This window comes from Coenobita brevimanus, chromosome 50 (genome assembly GCF_032717465.1).
Source record: "Coenobita brevimanus isolate Jiangsu-jjx chromosome 50, ASM3271746v2, whole genome shotgun sequence".
Classification (NCBI taxonomy): domain Eukaryota; kingdom Metazoa; phylum Arthropoda; class Malacostraca; order Decapoda; family Coenobitidae; genus Coenobita; species Coenobita brevimanus.
In genome coordinates this window covers 43,666,525-43,684,586 of record NC_137003.1, presented here as the reverse complement: position 1 = coordinate 43,684,586, position 18,062 = coordinate 43,666,525, and positions in this window count along the sequence as shown.

Below are 18,062 nucleotides of genomic sequence, written 5' to 3'. Positions count from 1 at the left end.
GCTAGTGTTTATTTTCCTTTCACGACCTGAAAATTATAATAATAATAATAATAATAATAATAATGATTAATGGCACATGACCTCTGCATCCTGAAAATAGCAAAGTCTGGCGATTTGTCCCTCTCAAGACAATTATTTTTATTTTTTGCTACTTTCAGACGATCTTATTTAACCTTAGAAAGACCTCTCATACTGAAAGGGCTACATGCAATTATTCTTATCACCGTTAGTGCGAGATAGAAGATATGATTTTGTAGTAGCCAGCATAAAACAGACAGCTAGACGAAGTGAAGTATCTTCTTCTGGCTCATATGACGCTTTCTTAGTTAATTTAAACAGACTGGCGTTAACTGGAGTTCAATAGCTAATAATAGGTTAATAGTCCTTTGCAGCAATGAACTTATCTTGTATATTCTTTTGGAGTTATAAATCTTGCTAATTCTTTGCAGTCATACATGCATCGGACTTATTCTTTGCAGTCATATATCCATCCTGCATATTGTTTGTGATCATCCATCCATCTTGCTTATTCTTTGCAATTATTCATCTATCTTGCTTATTCCCTGCAGTCATATATAAATCTTGCATATTTTTTGCATTCATACATCGATCTTACTTATTCCTTGCAATCATAAACCATCTTCCCTCTTTTTTGCAAACGTCCATCCACCTTGCTTATTCTTTGCAGTCATACATCCATTGTGCTTATACTTTTCAGTCATAAATCCATCTTGCTTATTCTGTACTCTTATCTCTGCCTTACTCATAAAACTCCCAGGTAAAGTACTCCCAATTTCTCCACTAAAATACATGTTACACTGTCTTCTTCACTACACCGTTTTTACAGTTGCTCCCAGTTTCTAGCTTAAGTTGGATTTTTTCTAATATAATTCCATCTGCGCACGTTGTTCTATCTAAGCACTTTGAAATTATACCGAAAATTACGCGTCTTTATTTCCCCTACCCACTAAAATTACCTCAGTTAATTCCAGTGTATGAGTGAGATTGTGAGTGTAAGAAAATGAGGGAGAATGTGAGACGGAGGTGAAGTGACAAAAGAAAGTGAAGTAAGCGAAAGAGAGATAGTGTGACTGAGAGTGTGAGAGAACTTTAGAGTGAGTGGGAGAACAATGAGACTATGATATTTAGATGGTGAGTGTAAGAGTGACTGAAATAAGCGCGCGCGCTCTCGTGTGTGTGTGTGTGTGTGTGTGTGTGTGTGTGTGTGTGTAAGAGAGAGAAAGAGAGAGAGAGTTACATAGAGTTACACAGATACACAGACCACACAGACCTTACGGTCCCAACGAGGCGGTTCGGCTACTAATACAGTGCTATAATTATAGGAGCTGGAGAAAAGGATGGCACAGCAGAAGGCTCTCTCCCTCACCCTCCAGAGAGAGAGAGAGAGAGAGTGAGAGAGAGAGAGAGAGAGATCAAGTTAAAGAAAACGAATACACTTTGAGAATGACTAATACAAGTCTAAACGCCTTTACTGAAGACTGAAATAGGAGCAAATAATCGAGCATATATATACCTGGGATCTTGCGACGACGGTAAAAGGAGTCATGTGAGCACTATGACAAGGAAGCTAAACACACACACACACACACACACACACACACACACAAAGCTGCAGGAAGACTCATATGACAAGGAGCAAAAATATAACTGAATCAGATATAAACATTATAGTAAATATTACACGATTTTCAGAAACTGGTCTGGTCACTGCTGGGCGTGTGTGCCCTGGCAGTGGTGATTCACGCCGGGGGCCATGGAGGAGGCCACGGAGGAGGAGGAGGAGGAGGATACGGTGGAGGGGGAGGATATGGGGGAGGAGGCCATGGTGGAGGTCACGGAGGAGGAGGATACGGAGGAGGAGGCCATGGAGGGGGAGGAGGTCACGGAGGAGGAGGATATGGCGGAGGAGGCCACGGTGGAGGAGGAGGTCACGGAGGAGGAGGTCACGGAGGAGGAGGATACGGCGGAGGAGGTCATGGAGGTGGAGGAAAAGGCGGTCACAAAGGAGGCCATGGTGGAGGCGGAGGTAAAGGGTATGGTGGAGTGGTTGGAACTTCGGTAAATATTTACAATATTGGAGGTCCAAAGGGAGGTGGAGGTCATGGAAGTGGTGGCGGTTATGGCGGTGGTGGCCATGGAGGTGGCGGCCATGGTGGTGGTGGCTATGGCGGTGGAGGACATGGTGGTGGTGGTGGTGGTGGTGGTGGTGGTCATGGTGGAGGTGGCGGCTATGGCGGTGGAGGACATGGTGGTGGTGGTGGTGGTGGTCATGGTGGAGGTAGCGGCTATGGCGGTGGTGGTCACGGAGGTGGTGGCGGTTATGGGGGTGGAGGACATGGTGGTGGAGGTCATGGTGGCGGCTATGGTGGTGGTGGTCATGGTGGTGGAGGACATGGTGGCGGATATGGCGGTGGCGGTCATGGTGGCGGCGGCTATGGCGGTGGACACGGTGGTGGTGGCTATGGTGGTGGACATGGCGGCGGCGGGTATGGCGGTGGTGGCGGTCATGGTGGCGGAGGCTATGGCGGTGGACACGGTGGTGGTGGCTATGGTGGTGGGGGTCATGGTGGTGGACATGGCGGCGGCGGCGGCTATGGCGGTGGTGGTGGTCACGGTGGCGGCGGGTATGGCGGTGGTGGTGGTCATGGTGGTGGCGGCTATGGCGGTGGTGGTGGACACGGTGGTAAAGGTCATGGCAAATAGGTGGGTTATGAGTGTAGCCCGGGATGTTCAACAGGGCAAATACACCCACTATATCACACCTCACCTCCTTCACACCCACACCAGAGCTGTGAATATTTTTATACAGAGTCATGTAAATACTGTTAAAATAAAAACATCAAAGAGTCACCATCTTGTTTACTTTATGCCACAGTTTTATTTCCCCACCTTCTTGCTCCACGCGTATATCATTCCACATATATATTTGGCTAATATTGAAGAGATAACTGTTTCAAAATCGACAACAGTATAACCTATTATATGTGCTGTTTATAGATGCTGTATATCTATTCCTATGGCATATTTTCACCTCTGGATATTTTCACCATATCCACAGCCGTACCTCGAGTGGTGCAGAGGTACTGAGGCCGTGTGACAGCTCTCCAGTTTCATGTAATGTGCAGTAGATTGGGTAAAATGTACCTTTATGGCCTTCACCAGATTATAATTTCCATTTTTTGTTGTAATTATTACACAACTTTTAGGTGGAAAAGGAGGTCTGGATTACGATGATTATAATTAACGGAATCAATGTACGGAGTATGAACACTGCTGCAAGTGTGTTAAGGTTAAGACTGAAATACATCCACTTGAGTTTCAGAGAGAATAGGATGGTGGTAGTCCAAAGGATACTAAGGCTAGGGCTGACGTATGTGGCTTTCACTATTAGGCTAAGTTCATTTGGACTGAATTTAATATATTTGGAGAATATAAGATAGTCATTTCCTCAAAAAACACAGGAAAATAGGAACTTTTCATAACTAGTTTTATATAATTTATGAGACAGCATTCTCGTCGATATTTCCCATCTGATTAAGCCTATGCCTGAATGGTGGAGTCAGGATTCCGAAGGTTTGAATAGTGTGTGAATGAGTGTATGGCCCATATCATGAGAATGATACTGATTATTTCTCCCTTTACCATACTTTTCTTTTTCTCTGCTTCCTGGACTCTGGCTGTGACTGCCCGTGGGTGAGAAAATTAGTTGGAATGATGATGATAGTGATATAACCACATACTGAACGTAGCTTATGTTTTGCAAGTATTTTTTATCCATTAAATATTCTTAAAGCAATATATTAACAAGTCTGTAATATACAGTAGAACCCTTATGCAGCAATATCGAGAAAAAATAAAGACGAAAAAAATTAAAGCCACAGATACAAAAATCACTCCATTCTTCCACGTACCCAAACTAACAGTGCAAAGCAGCCATAAAGCCGGTGGCGTAACATAATCCACACGTGTCACGCTCGTGCCAAGACAACGCCTTCAGTTTTCTGGCCAGCTGGTCACAAGAAATAGTGTGATGGATTATTTTCGATATTCGAACGCTTTCTCTTTCTTGGCATAACATTCTGGCTATGACTACCTCTCCCTCCCTCCCTCCTTCTCTTAATTTTGATATAAGAATATTTCATTTATTCTGCTCTAAAAACATTACGATCTATTGAACTACTGTTTTACACGCACAAACACACACACACAATATATATATATATATATATATATATATACTCATCATCATCAGCTATTGCAAATCCACTGTTGAACAAAGGCCTCTCCCAACCTTCTCCACGATTTCCTTGACTGAGCCAGTCTCTGATATATATGTATTATAATCTCATTAGCCGTTTGAGTGTCCACTGCAGGACAGGCCTATTCCGACCGAAGTGGGGACGATACAGCCAATGTATCTCTACCAAGTGGCTTAGGCTGTCTGGTAGAGATTGTATGTAGGGTGAGAAGCTCTTGTAAGCGTAATTGTAGTGTTGGAGTGGCTTTGGATGTGTGTGTAGTCTGTGAACCAAGTGTAATCGGCCCGCGCAAGCCGACTGGGTGCAAGCATACTTTATAGTATGCGACACTGGTTCAACCACAGCACCCCTTGTGTCAGCCTATGTAATACGTGGCCAGAAGAACGCTCCCAAAGTTTATTACCCTTGCGGGGCACGAACCCTCGTTCTTCAGCGTACGAAAACGCACACGTTACCACTGTACCACAGAGGCTCCTATATATATATATATATATAATTATGATGGAAGAAAGCAGTTGCTTCGCATTCTGATCAACAAGAGAGAGAGAGAGAGAGAGAGAGAGCGCATTGCATGTTAGGTGACACAGTTGAAACTGAAGACCCTCAAGTAAGTCAATATAACATTTCCGAAGATACTAGAAGTCCGCGGGAGTTGTCATAATTTACAGGCTGAAGTATCCATAGTAACTATATATTATCACAAACTTTTGTTTCTGATTTTGTCAAGTCTTTACTATTCACACAGATTTCAGTGTGAACTGTTGGGTGACTGTGAAGAAAAATGTAAATGCAAACAATCTTATTCATAACTTAAGCTTAGGAAGGTTCATAAATACAGTTCCTCTTATGGGGTCGGATTATCAACACTCAGGCTTATTGGACTCACTGTCAGCCGATCAAATCCGTCTGACGTAAATCAGATCAAAATACTAGAGTTCGCTCGACCATGAGAGGGTTTGAGGCACTATATGAATACTCTTAAGCTCGCGTATATACTCACTCTGGGCTGAAAGAGATATTTTGCTGTGAATGGGAATATAATACGAGAGAATATGCGATTATAAAGCCGTTAAGAACAATGTACTTATTATTTCTTATTACAGCTTTCCTCTTTCTAGACAATTCATTCAGCTCGGAAGAGATATATCGATCATGGAGGATGAGATGTATCTTTCATTCAGCCTTCCATTGCAATGGACTGTCTGGTAGTAGTCGTATATCAATAATGTTAGCGTACTGTGGCTGAATAGGTTAACAACAAAGTGAGATGATACCTAAAGCACTGAAGTAACAGTAGTAGAAGAATCCTGGTGTGAACACTGATGCATTTCATTTCTCTAAAGCTGGTTTGCACCGGTCAGACTTTTGGACTATGTTTGATTCCAGCTTATCCTTATGCACCCATCAGCACTACTGAGGTTGTTGTTGATGCTCTACCCCGGTCAATGTGACTGGGCAAATCCATCGACCATAATCAAGCAGTCGCCTTCTTGTGGCAGACAGTGCCTCGCCAGGTTCGGAACGGGGTCCTTCCATATGCCAGGGTGTATGGAAAATGGAGACGTAGCCCCCATGAGGATCAGCTGTGTATAGGAGATATGTTTGAGCAATAGTCTCGGCCCAGATTTTGACTCCATGGTAAGATATGGTTGAATTCACCGCCTGGGAATGTTGTGCAAGCTTAGCTCTGGGCATTGGTCGCACGTCTTTCCCATGGTAGTACAGTCACTCATAAAAGAAAAGACCCCCCCTGCGATAGAGGCAATATAACTCGGGGTATTCAGTGTTGGTAACAGTGTATTTAACGTCAGCCATATGGGGGGATGAGGAGGGATGTTTGAGAGGAGGGCGCAGTGAATCTGCACGAAACACTGCTTCAATCCACATTTCGAGTCAAACATACATTATATCTGACTTGTTATCAAGGCATATGTATGTAACCCATCACATTTGAAAAAGTTTATCATTAGCTGTATAAAATTGTCAGTCGATGGCAGGAATAAGATGCAAATGAAACCCCTCGGCCTCAAGAGTTAAATGAATGGGCTCGACACACTTAGAATGAACTTTGCATGAACTTCTCCCAAACGCAGCTTCACACCCCCACACCTGACGTCATTTACAGTGTTACCAGGACCGATATCATATTGGTTGAAAGGTGTCTTGGCCTAGGGGTCGTTTCTTTTATGAGTGACTGTACCTCCCTGGATGATGGTAACCAATCATCTGCTGCCTTTTTGTTGGCCTAACGAGTGCTACACCTTGTTCAAGGGTGACTCGGGACTATGCAGGGCAGAAGCGTCTATCTTCTCTGAGCCGGGCACATCCTCTGGCCTCATACCCCAGCACAGTTGAAGCAAGTCCCAGAACCTCACGTTATCCACATCATTCTCAGAAGTAGTGTGGTCATTGTGGTACCGAGGTAGCCACAAAACTATGGCAGTAACAACGATCATCTGCTCAACCCTTAAAGACGGGAGGTACTTATGAAAGTAACATGTATATTATATTAGGCTGGCGGAAAATAATATATACACTATTGTTCACACATTTTTAATTAGGCGGCAATTTTCGTCCTAGTGAAACTAGTTGCCCGTAGCTCAGTGGTAGAATAAGTCAACACTGCAGATCAACATTCTTTCCAAAGAACTTCGTGACCAACACCATATTCTAATGTCAATTTCGTTACTGTTCATCATTTAAGATGGAGAAAAGGCAATTTTGCGGCTGGTTGATATGAACAGAGCATGGTAAACGAAGACCTAGGTATGTCACTTTGCTTTTCGGAGGACTAAGTCATACTTCCGCCCTGGTGAATATTGTGAAAGGCCCAGGGAAAAGATATATATCTAAAACTCGAGCGATATAAATTCTCAGCTGCTTTTCTCAAGACATATTTTCACCTGCCTCAAAAAGCAACGCGGAAACAGAAAATGGAAATCGAAAATACGCACTTATTTTTTCAGAGGACAGGCCACGCCCTCGGCCTCTCTCTTCTCCACTCGTGTGTCTCTAATGTGGACAAGGGTGGTCAGGCTAGGAGACACCACAGGCCTGGCTGGGGTATATAACACGGCGGAACCAGCCTACCCTCGTCAGCTGCAACACACACAGCAAACACACAACACATCCAACCATGGTAAGTGTGTTCTGTGCTCCAGCACAGCTCAAAACCTCTTGAGAATTTGTGTTAAAAGCAAAGTATTCTTTCATAGCTCAAGATTTCCCGAGAAACTTGCATGTTCTAAAGCTTAGTAAAGTAATAAAGTTTTCTAACACAGCTCAAAATTCCATGGCAATTCCTTCTTCGAAGTACAGTAACATAATTTTGCACTGCTCATATTTCTAAGGCAAATCGTACGCTTCGAAGTTCAATGAAATATTTTGGCATAGCTCGATTTCTTTGATCAGTTATGTTGCTTCGAAGACTGTTAAACTATTATTGCATAGTTTTCAGTGTACACTAAAATATTCATGCGTAGCTTAACATTCCAAGACTGTTTTCATTATTCAGCGTAAATATGATTATTCATGAAAAGCTCAGTGTCTCTAGGGAATTCTAGTGCCTGGACAAACACTAAAATATTCTTGCACAAGTTTGAAATTGGGGTGAAATACTCTCGCACATCCCAGATTGTTGAGGAACTTCGCATGTTTCAAAGCACTGTATGATATTTTTGTATAGCTATAAACTTGTGGTAGTTTGAAGCTTTCAGATAATGCTAAGGTATTCTTGCACGACTCTGAATTTTTACGATTTTCATACACAGCCCATAGAAAAATATCTCTGCTTAGCCATGAATTTCGCACTTGTGTTTAGAGTAGACTAAAGTATTCTTGTTAAGCTAAACATTTCATCTATATTTGCTGGCCTCATAGTACAATAAAACAGTCCTACAAACCGCAAAGTTCAAATAGTATGGAAACTTCAAGTAACACTAAAATATTCCTTGGCTATCTTAAACATTTCTTGATGTACAAGAACTCCTGCAAGCTTAAGAGGTTCTCACAGGCTATTTCCTTAACGAATTGTCTGACACAGTAGCTGTATACATCCTTTTGATCAAGTTCTATCACCTATATTAGAAAAAATGTTAATGCTGAATGTGTAGGAGCAACCATATCTGGAAAGAGGCAATGGAACCTCCAAAATCAACTAGAATGCAGCTTAATGAAGTGTGAGTGGTTACATATGGATAACCAGCCAAGTTAATTATTAGATTTCTAAATTTGACCCTCACCACCCGAGTGAGGAGCCACATCTGTATTCTCGTGGGATTATGAGGCTTCCTGCCACCTTATCTTTCGTTAATTATTTTGCATATCGTAGTTTACTGACATGTACCTTATAAATCGTTTGCATAAAATTCATGCGAGAGTTATAGTAACTTGTCTTATGAAAAAAATTATCATAGTAGTTACAAGTTCCCCAATACTATAAAACCTAGTACTTCATTTTCTTCTAGCGTCTACTAGTTGCTGTTACTTCACTAGTTACTATAGTGTGCTGATAGTAATAATCATATGCTATATTTTTCAACTCCTGAAGAGATATATGAACTTAAATTACCTATGATGTCGTGCTCTTTGCTCAGAAAACAGTCATGAGAAAAGACTCCGTTGCAATTTGCAGTTTGTTCATCCGTAATTATTTCTCTTACTTGCATCTAATTATTTCTCTTACTTGCATCTAATTATTTCTCTTACTTGCATCTAATTCTGACATTCCTAAATATTTTCAGCTCTTCTATTTCTACCCCTTCTGGTATAATTATTTCCTGGATATCTTCTATTTCTAAATTTGTAGCAGTTTAAATTATATCTGACAGTGCTATCTATTTCTGCCCATTACAAATTATGCTTTCTCTTTGTTACACGAGAAGCTGATGTTGACTTACATATAACTAATTTTTACTTTTCAAACAATTTATAATACTTCTAGCTACTGTATTCCGTTTCTAACAATTTTTCATTTATATATAATCGAAAACTTTGCCCATTCTTTGCCACCACAGAAGCTGCTTTTGTCTCTGGCTGTCTTCGCCCTCATGGCTGCCTTCGTCCTTGCCGGTCACCACGGACACCATGGCGTCGGTGGGGTGTCAGACAACGTGTACAACATTCACGGACCTCATGGACACCACCACCACCACCACCATCACGGCCACCACGGCCACCACGGTCACCACGGCCACCACGGACATGGCCACGGACACCACGGCCACGGCCACCACTAGGTATGGGCCTGCCAGAGACACAACCACCCTTCACCAAGACCAAGCCAGCACCATGACTCGAACAACGACGATTACTAGTTTATAAGAGATTTATTTTGCTTTATTTTTGTATATATTTATATGATTATGCCGCGAAAATAAACTCTGGGTATTTTACGACAGCATTTCAGTATATCCAGTAATTTCAGCAAGTACTCTCTCTCTCTCTCTCTCTCTCTCTCTCTCTCTCTCTCTCTCTCTCTCTCTCTCTCTCTCTCTCTCTCAAAATCCAGGATCACTATTCATGAAACATAACTGGAAATACGAAAATAAAAAGGAACTAAACCCCAATGATCACACATAAAGATCTAGCACAACATCACGTAAGAGAACAGTGCGCGATACGAACACAAGTAGATGAGACTGAGGGGAGGAAGAGAGATAGGAAGAAGTACAGTAACAAAGAAAGAAAACACAAGCTAGAACAAAAAAAATCAAGAAAATAGTGGTTGCTGATAAAGTTGCTAAAATAAAGAGGAAATCCTTTGTTCACTACTTCCCCAACTACAGTTCGGAAAAAGGGGAGGGGGTGGGGGCAATGAAACCTCAAGACACTCTGATACCTATGTGGCTACATAATTTTCTTCCGACAGATCTTATACTCCAGAATCATAATATGTTCATAATACTCAAACATGACATTCAGACTTGTAAATCACTTTGACATACAAGACGCTAACTCATAAGATACTTTGACTCAAAACACACCAAGATATTAACTCCTGACATTTAGACATTAAACACAAACTCATAAAACACTTCGATTTAAGACACTTTAATAAAACAGGGTCACTCGTAAGATATCTTTACTCCCAAGACACTAACTCATTAGACATTTTTGCTCATGACACCTCAGATTACAAGACATGACTTACAAAAATATTTTAGCCAGTAATATTATTACATCCATAAAAGCTTTGGTTCACCAAACACCTGGATTCCATATCACATCAGTGTAATGATTCTAACACTGCTTACTGTGAAGTATGTGAAGCAGCTGCTACGTGAAATTCATGTATAGAACAGCATGAGAATAATTTTATGTTGTAGGTTGAACTCTCCCTCTCGCTCTCTCTCTCTGATTATATATATATATATATATATATATATATATATATATATATATATATATATATATACTGTGCACACACACACACACACACACACACACACTCACACACACACACACACGCACATTCAAATTGTCTTCTTATTATGACCTGTGTTTCTGGCGAAAATGGAACAAGCTGGAACTCACTCGAGGAAACTTTGAAAGCCACAAACTTACAAAAACTGTTATCACACTTCACTTTCTTGACGCTGGGTCGCTCTGTTTCTGTGTTAATGTGTCTCTGTGTCTGTTACCTGTCTGTTAGTCCGTCTGTCTGTCTGTCTAGTTACCTTTCTGTTTGTTCATTTTTTTCTTTGGTTCTCCACTCTGTCTCTCACTGTATTAAACTCTTCAGTCAACTGATACATATTCACTGCATTCTTTCTGTGAACTGGTGATTTTTTTTTCATCTTCCGAGAGACTTCCGGTAGCTGAAGGGATTGAAAACTTTCTATTAATCCTTTTATTAAGAATGTTTTCAAAAATTTCATTCTTGTTACCATCAGGCAATTATATTTAGCTAAGGCATGGCCCTCTCGTTCTGAAGGGGTTACGATCTCATTTTGTCTGTATGCCTTTCAGTGCTGAACTCTAGCAGTTGGTCAGGGATGACAGGCTGTTTATGAAGCGATCCACATAGCTTTTTTTCATTTTTTTCATTTTTTAAATCCTTGACACTTTACCGTGCTCATCTCTTCACATAGCTATGGATCTAAGGACTGTACCTTGGTAATCTTAAGAAGTTTGCAGCACTACTTCCTTAGCAATATACTTATTTTTAGCACGTTACACCTGAACCACTTCTCTACTATGTCATTGTACTTATATGCCTGCTATTACCAGACGATTTTTATTCGGCCAAGGAGATCCCCCTACTGGTGGAGGAATTAGTGAAGGCTCCTGTTTAGTCCGTCAGTTATGTAAGTCTCTCCTAAACTGAATGAACTCGTCTGGCGAAAGTAAGAACATACATAGCACGTCATTGTACTGGAGGGGTGTATATTTCTTGCCTGCTATTAATCCTGCAATTTTCTGGTACTGACACAGTTTTCTTAAATATCAAACAGGAGAATAATAGCGACCTACATCCGGGAATAAACTATCAAGGAAGAGGATTTGTAAACGTTTTCTAAGGCGACAAAATCTTATCTAAGGTCACACACCTCCGACGAGAATCCATCTACGTAGTCATACACCTGTTGTGAGGGTTGGCCTCGACAAAAGGAGTTCCATGCATTTCTATCCCTACTAGGTAAATACCCCTCCTCTCATTACACACCCTTCAATCCATTTTCTTATATACCCTTCTTTACCTGGTTATTTATACTAACCTTTTAATTTACAACACAAGAACATCTATTTTTTGTTCACCAAAGCTATGATAAACATCGCTGGTTCTGCTTCTCCCCAGTTACTCCAGTATGCAGAAGAATCACTCTCATATAAAATTAATTAGGCCACTCATATCATATAAGTTTTAGGCTTTCATATACTTTAACTGTTGCTCCGTGTTTATGGACTGGGATTATTTTTTTACATTACCAAAAACAAAAAAGTGAATATTTAGTGAGCATGTCTATAGTTATGTAAGTTCTCGTAACTTTGTTAGTGCCTGTGTACATATACTGAATATGCCTGTGTGTGTGTGTGTGTGTGTGTGTGTGTGTGTGTGTGTGTGTGTGTGTGTGTGTATTTCAATATACCACAGAAACAATGGTCATCAACTTCTTGGTACAAATAAAAGTTGCACAGTACGACACCAGGAAATGTACCACCGTAGCTAACAATAGATCATAAGCAAAATACTACATGTTTGTTTTATGATACAGCATGACGCACCGTGGCGAAAATAAACTCAGAACAATAAACAGTTTCAAGAGGAGAGCTTAACTACATATGAAAACGTGGAAAGCATCGTTCAACTCGGTCACAGTTTTTTTTTTATTACTCTATGGCTCCTATGATTCACCTTCAACTGAGTAAAATCGTCTGGTGTTAGCCAAAAATAAAATAGCGGAGTTGTCCTGACGCTGAGAGGGTTAAAGGGGACGGTACTAACGCTCTGGCATCTCTGATTTTCCCCTTCTGAAGGTTTAATAATAGCTTGTTATCCTTTGAAGACATATTTTTCTGCCAGATACTGCATACTTATACACCAAATCGTTTCTTAGACTCATTGCCCACTTTCAGTATTTACACCCATATTCATACTAATATTGCACTAAACAGTAGGTCGATATTACTGTCCTCAGTTTTAAAACAGGTATCATCCACACTCTTGCACGCCAGGACGCCAGCTTTCGTAGGTTATTAGAAATTACCCGAGAAGTACTGGTTTACTGAAGGCATGAAAAAAAAAGTTTTTATTCACGTATTTCACATTACGAAACACAGAACCAGGAAGCTTTGAAGTACGTCCTGCTTAATGAACTATAAACTTTTGCATATACTGTATATGTGTCACCCGTTCAGTTACCATTGAATCAGTCCAATTTTTTAGTCATCCATAAATCCCAAACATACTGGGTCATGCTGAGAAGTATTGTACACAGCAAATTTTGTCGAACCAGCAGATAACGATACATATTTGTTAATTGTACAAACTAAGAAACTGCAGCAGAGAGCACCCTACTGTAGCTGAACTGCGATATAATTGTGCCCAGATGACACATCTAAGAAAATGGTAAGAATAATTGCACTCATTCGTTTCTATAACGTAACGTACCACTGGAGTCATAATAAATACAATACAAATTACTTCATCTTCAGATTAAAGGATTTCACCAACTGCTCAAAGAAAAACTTGATTTATGCAAAAAATAGATTTATTTCATTATATATACAAAAATAAGACGTTCGTTAATGATGGTGTGGCAAAATGTATTGGGAATGTTGTGTGTAGGTCGTGGAGCACCTCAGTGATGTCCGTAACCGTGTCCGTGGTCGTGGTGTCCATAGCCGTGAGGGCCGGCCAAGTTGTAGTCGCTGTCGGAGACCCCGCCTACTCCGTGGTGGTCGTGTCCGTGGTGGCCGTAGCCGTGGCCGTGCCCATGATGGGCGTAGGCGAAGGCGGCCATGAGGGCAAAGCAAAGGACGAACACAAACAGCTTCTGCAGGAGTAATGGAGGATGGTGTGTGTGCAAAGTAATGAGAGTGACATGAACAGCATAGTTACAAGTCTGTAGTACAGTAGGTGTCATTTATGAAGATTATTACAACAGTTAGGCGTGTCAGTAAGTTATAGTGCATTTAGATACATTGCCTGAAACAGTCTCTACATAGTGATCAATCTACAGAAACTGTTAATATTGCATTCCCCTCGTACCGACAAGGGGTATCAATTCAATTAGGTACCTCTGAACTCATCCATGCACTATCACATGTGGCAAGCTTTTTTAAGTGGCTGGTGTGTGTAGTTACTGGCATCTAGATTGTGAAGCAATGAATGAAAGAGAATATCATGGTAATAAAACATTAAATCCGGACATATGAAAGAGATAAGGATGAAACACAACTTCTAGAAGTGATGATATATCCTGCATAATTTTTATAGAGATTAGTGGCAGGGGTGCATGAATCTTTTCTCTATGAAGAGAAAGAGATTAACAGCAAATGAAAAGATAAAACAGGGAAGGCAAAGGAGTTTAATGATGAACAGTAGTCTAGAAACAACGCTTTGAACCGCTAACTTCACGTCCGATCATAAAGAGTGGTTGCATATTCTGAATTCTTGGGTACCCTTGGCTTGTCTTGGGCAAGGCGGCCCTACAACGTCCTCACTACTGAATGGAAATGGTTTCAAAAAGCATGAGGGAAAATAATCATAAGACAAAGTACGAGGCTGTATATGAAGCAGAAGGCTCCTCATAGGCCAATAGTCCCTCATTCAAAAGTAAATAGTAATGCAGAAAAGGACAAGTTTGCAGCACTGTATCCCGAACCAGTGTGGGTATTTCATGGGTAAAAGAAGGTGAAAAGTTCAGTCTGCCGTTTGTCATTCATCGGAGACTAAAACAAATAGCAAAGCAGGAACCCACATATTCCTTTAACGTAATCAAAATCCGATTCCCGTGCTACTGTATAAAGCGGCCTTTCTGCTAAAATCGATCTTTCCAGTTTGCCTCATAGATCTGATGTAATGAAAGTTAGATGAAGTATTGTGTTAAGGTATATATTCGTCAACTTTCGCCTTTTCTCCTGTGCCTCGTAAATGTAGCGTAATTAAAGTTTGATTTTCTCGTTAATGTATATACCGCCAGTCTTAAAATCGCTCATTCCCTTGTGCTGTGGTAAAGGTGAAAGTATTACCATTGTTGGCTGGATCAGGTCAGAGGAGGCTGTGATACTGACTTGCTCTAAATCCCAAGCTTATATACCCCAAATTACTCTGACCCGTCCCCCTCCCACCTTCCCACATACACGTACTTGCTACCAAAATTTTGTGATTGCACCTAAACTTTTCACTTGTGTTTTTTTTTTTTTTCCTTTCTCCACGCTTGAGGTATGAAACATGAAGTTGCTGGGAAATTCATCAGCCGGCTAAAAGTGAGAGGGAGGGAGGGAGTAAAAATGCTCTAGACTGTGTGGGAACCGTACTGGGTAATGAAAAGTTTTAGAGTTGGAAGGGAGATAGGGATTTTACAAAGGAGTACAAAGGAAAACTAACAATGACACACCCAATGGCTTTTTCAAGGCTGTGTGTAATAGATTATGGGCACTATTCTCGCACGATTAGAAAGCTTACTGATACCTCTTCCTTGCCGGTTTATATCTGATTCTGCTTCGTTACTCTATTCTTGTTTGTTATTCATGCAATCTATGTCGGTATAAGAAGCAAAGAAAAAAGTATTAATGGGTAGTTAGGTTAATAAATCACTAAGAGAGAGGTGCTAGGGAGGTTCCTTACCCGACGAGAGTACAGGTCTTTGACTATGAAATGAAAAGACAATAGCAAGATGGCTACTCCCTCTCGCACCTCCCCTTCCCCCCCACCATCAAACCCCCCAGCTAGAGGAGAGGATGAGAGGTGGGAAGGACTTTTTATTTTTTTTTTGTCTAGCTCTGAGTCGACTTATTCCATTCCCGTATATGAAAGGATGGGAGGGTGAAGAAACGGAGAGGGAAGGAGTGGGAGATAGAGGAAATGCGAACTGGAAGAGGCGGAAGAGAAAAGGGATGGAAAGAGGAGGGATTGGGAATGAGAATTGGAAGGAAGGATAAAGGGCAGGGAGAGGACAGAATGATGGGATAGGAAGTAAATATTGTGTTTGGGTAAAAGGAACATCATAGCAGGTATCAAGCCATCATTACAGGTGCTTGTTTACCACCGACCCAGGGTAGTGCTACCACACGGAACTCAGCCTCTAGTCCGCAGAGTACAAGTTGGAACTGATATTATTATTGTTGAGTGCTGTGAAGAGTATGTACGAGGGAGCTAGGGCTACGGTGCGAGTGGATGGTGAGCTGAGTGAGTTCTTTGATCTCAATATGGGACTGAAACAGGGGTGTGTGATGTCTCCATGGCTGTTTAATATATATATGGATGGGGTTGTAAAGGAGATGCAAGGTAGGGCAGTGGATGTGGGGCTGGCCCTAATGAATGAGGGTGAGATCTGGAAGCTTCCGGTGTTGCTGTTTGCTGATGATACAGTATTGTTGAGTGAAGATGAATGGGAGTTGCAAGGTTTGGTGAATGAATTTGGGACAGTGTGTAGGAGGAGGAAGCTGAAAGTTAATGTAAACAAAAGTAAAGTTATGGTGTTTGAGAGGAATGAAGTCACAGAGTATGCAGTGAGGTTGGATGGTGAGGATATGGAGAATGTGAGTGCATTCAAATACTTGGGTAGTGTGATGAGTAAGGATGGAACTTTGGGGGATGAAATGCGTGAAAGGGTACAGCAGGGAAGGAAGGTTGTTGGTACACTGAAAGCAGTGATGAGAAATAGGGAGGTGAGTATGGAAGTTAAGAAGTCATTGCATGATAGTATTGTGATCCCTACCCTGACGTATGGAAGCGAGGCGTGGACCTTGCAAGAGGGGAACAAGTCAAGAGTGAGAGCAGTGGAAATGAGTTACTTGAGAGGAGCATGTGGAGTGACGTGGAGGGACAGGTTGACGAATGAAGAAGTGAAGGAACGTTGTGGGGTAGATGTGGATGTGGTTGAAAAGATTAGGAGAAATACACTGAGTTGGTTTGGACATGTGGAGAGAATGGAGAATGAAAGACTGACTAAGAGGGTGTATGTAGGTGAGGTGGAGGGAGGGAGAGGGAGGGGTAGACCGAGGATGAGGTGGAGGAATGGAGTTGAGAGGTATATGAGGGAGGGGGGGGTGACTTGGGGGGAGGGTAGTCAAATGGTGGGTGACAGAGTGACTTGGAGGCGTTTTGTCTGCGGCCACCCTTTGCGGGATTAGGGCGTCGGGCTATAGATAGATAGATAGATAGATAGATAACACACAGGTTTCATTTTCTTGGATGACATAATTTCATATAGCTATAGGGTCAATCGAATGTAAAAGCTGCCAATCTACCATCGGATGATGACTCTGCCGATGGCACCCAAACAATTTTGATGGTTTCATCCACTGGTGGGGGCGGGGTGGGGTTGGACGGAAGGGGGGGGGGGGCAGACAGAATTATGGAGGAACGACCTGGGAAAGCAGCCTCATCTGCAGTGGTATGAGGCAGATCAGATAAGCAAGGCTGATTCATGCAAATACGAACACTGCTTTTCAGTATTAAGGAATGAAGATCCTTTCTGTCCTTTACCATAACCACCCTTATTATGCAGCCACCGTTTGAGTATCTCTGGTGTGTTAATGTAGAACAGCACAACATGTGATCTTAGTCGTTGCTACAAGCATTTATAGCCACAGCATTAGTTTAGATAGTTGTCATGTTTAATGACATGTCCGTTGTCAACGTGTCTGACATTTCTCAGTGGCAGCTGTTCGATGCCCCTACCTCATCTGTTTCATGAATCAGTCAGGGACTGGGGAATGCGTCCACCATCGTCTGCTCAGTCTTAAGATTATTTTCGTACGTGTTCAGGTGGTGACCTTTGAGAGCTGTTGGAAACATCTCAGTTGGTGTGTAGTAGGTGGACAATTGGACCTAGGAAACGGGGTGTTTATTCGAAGATCCTGTGTGTGCTTAAGGGTGGATGAACGAGAGTGGATTCCCCTTCCAAGATGAGGCATCGGTCATGTAAGCTGACAAACGATCCTCAAAAAAATTCTAAGTTCAGTAACAGACACAGACAAACACTGCTATTAAAGGTGCCCCGTTGCTCTCCAAAATGCTAATAATACTGCCCATCCCCTCCCCCTCCCAGTAAAAAATCAGAAGACAACTAACATTCTGGACCAAAACTATCTATCAGTCTATATACCTAC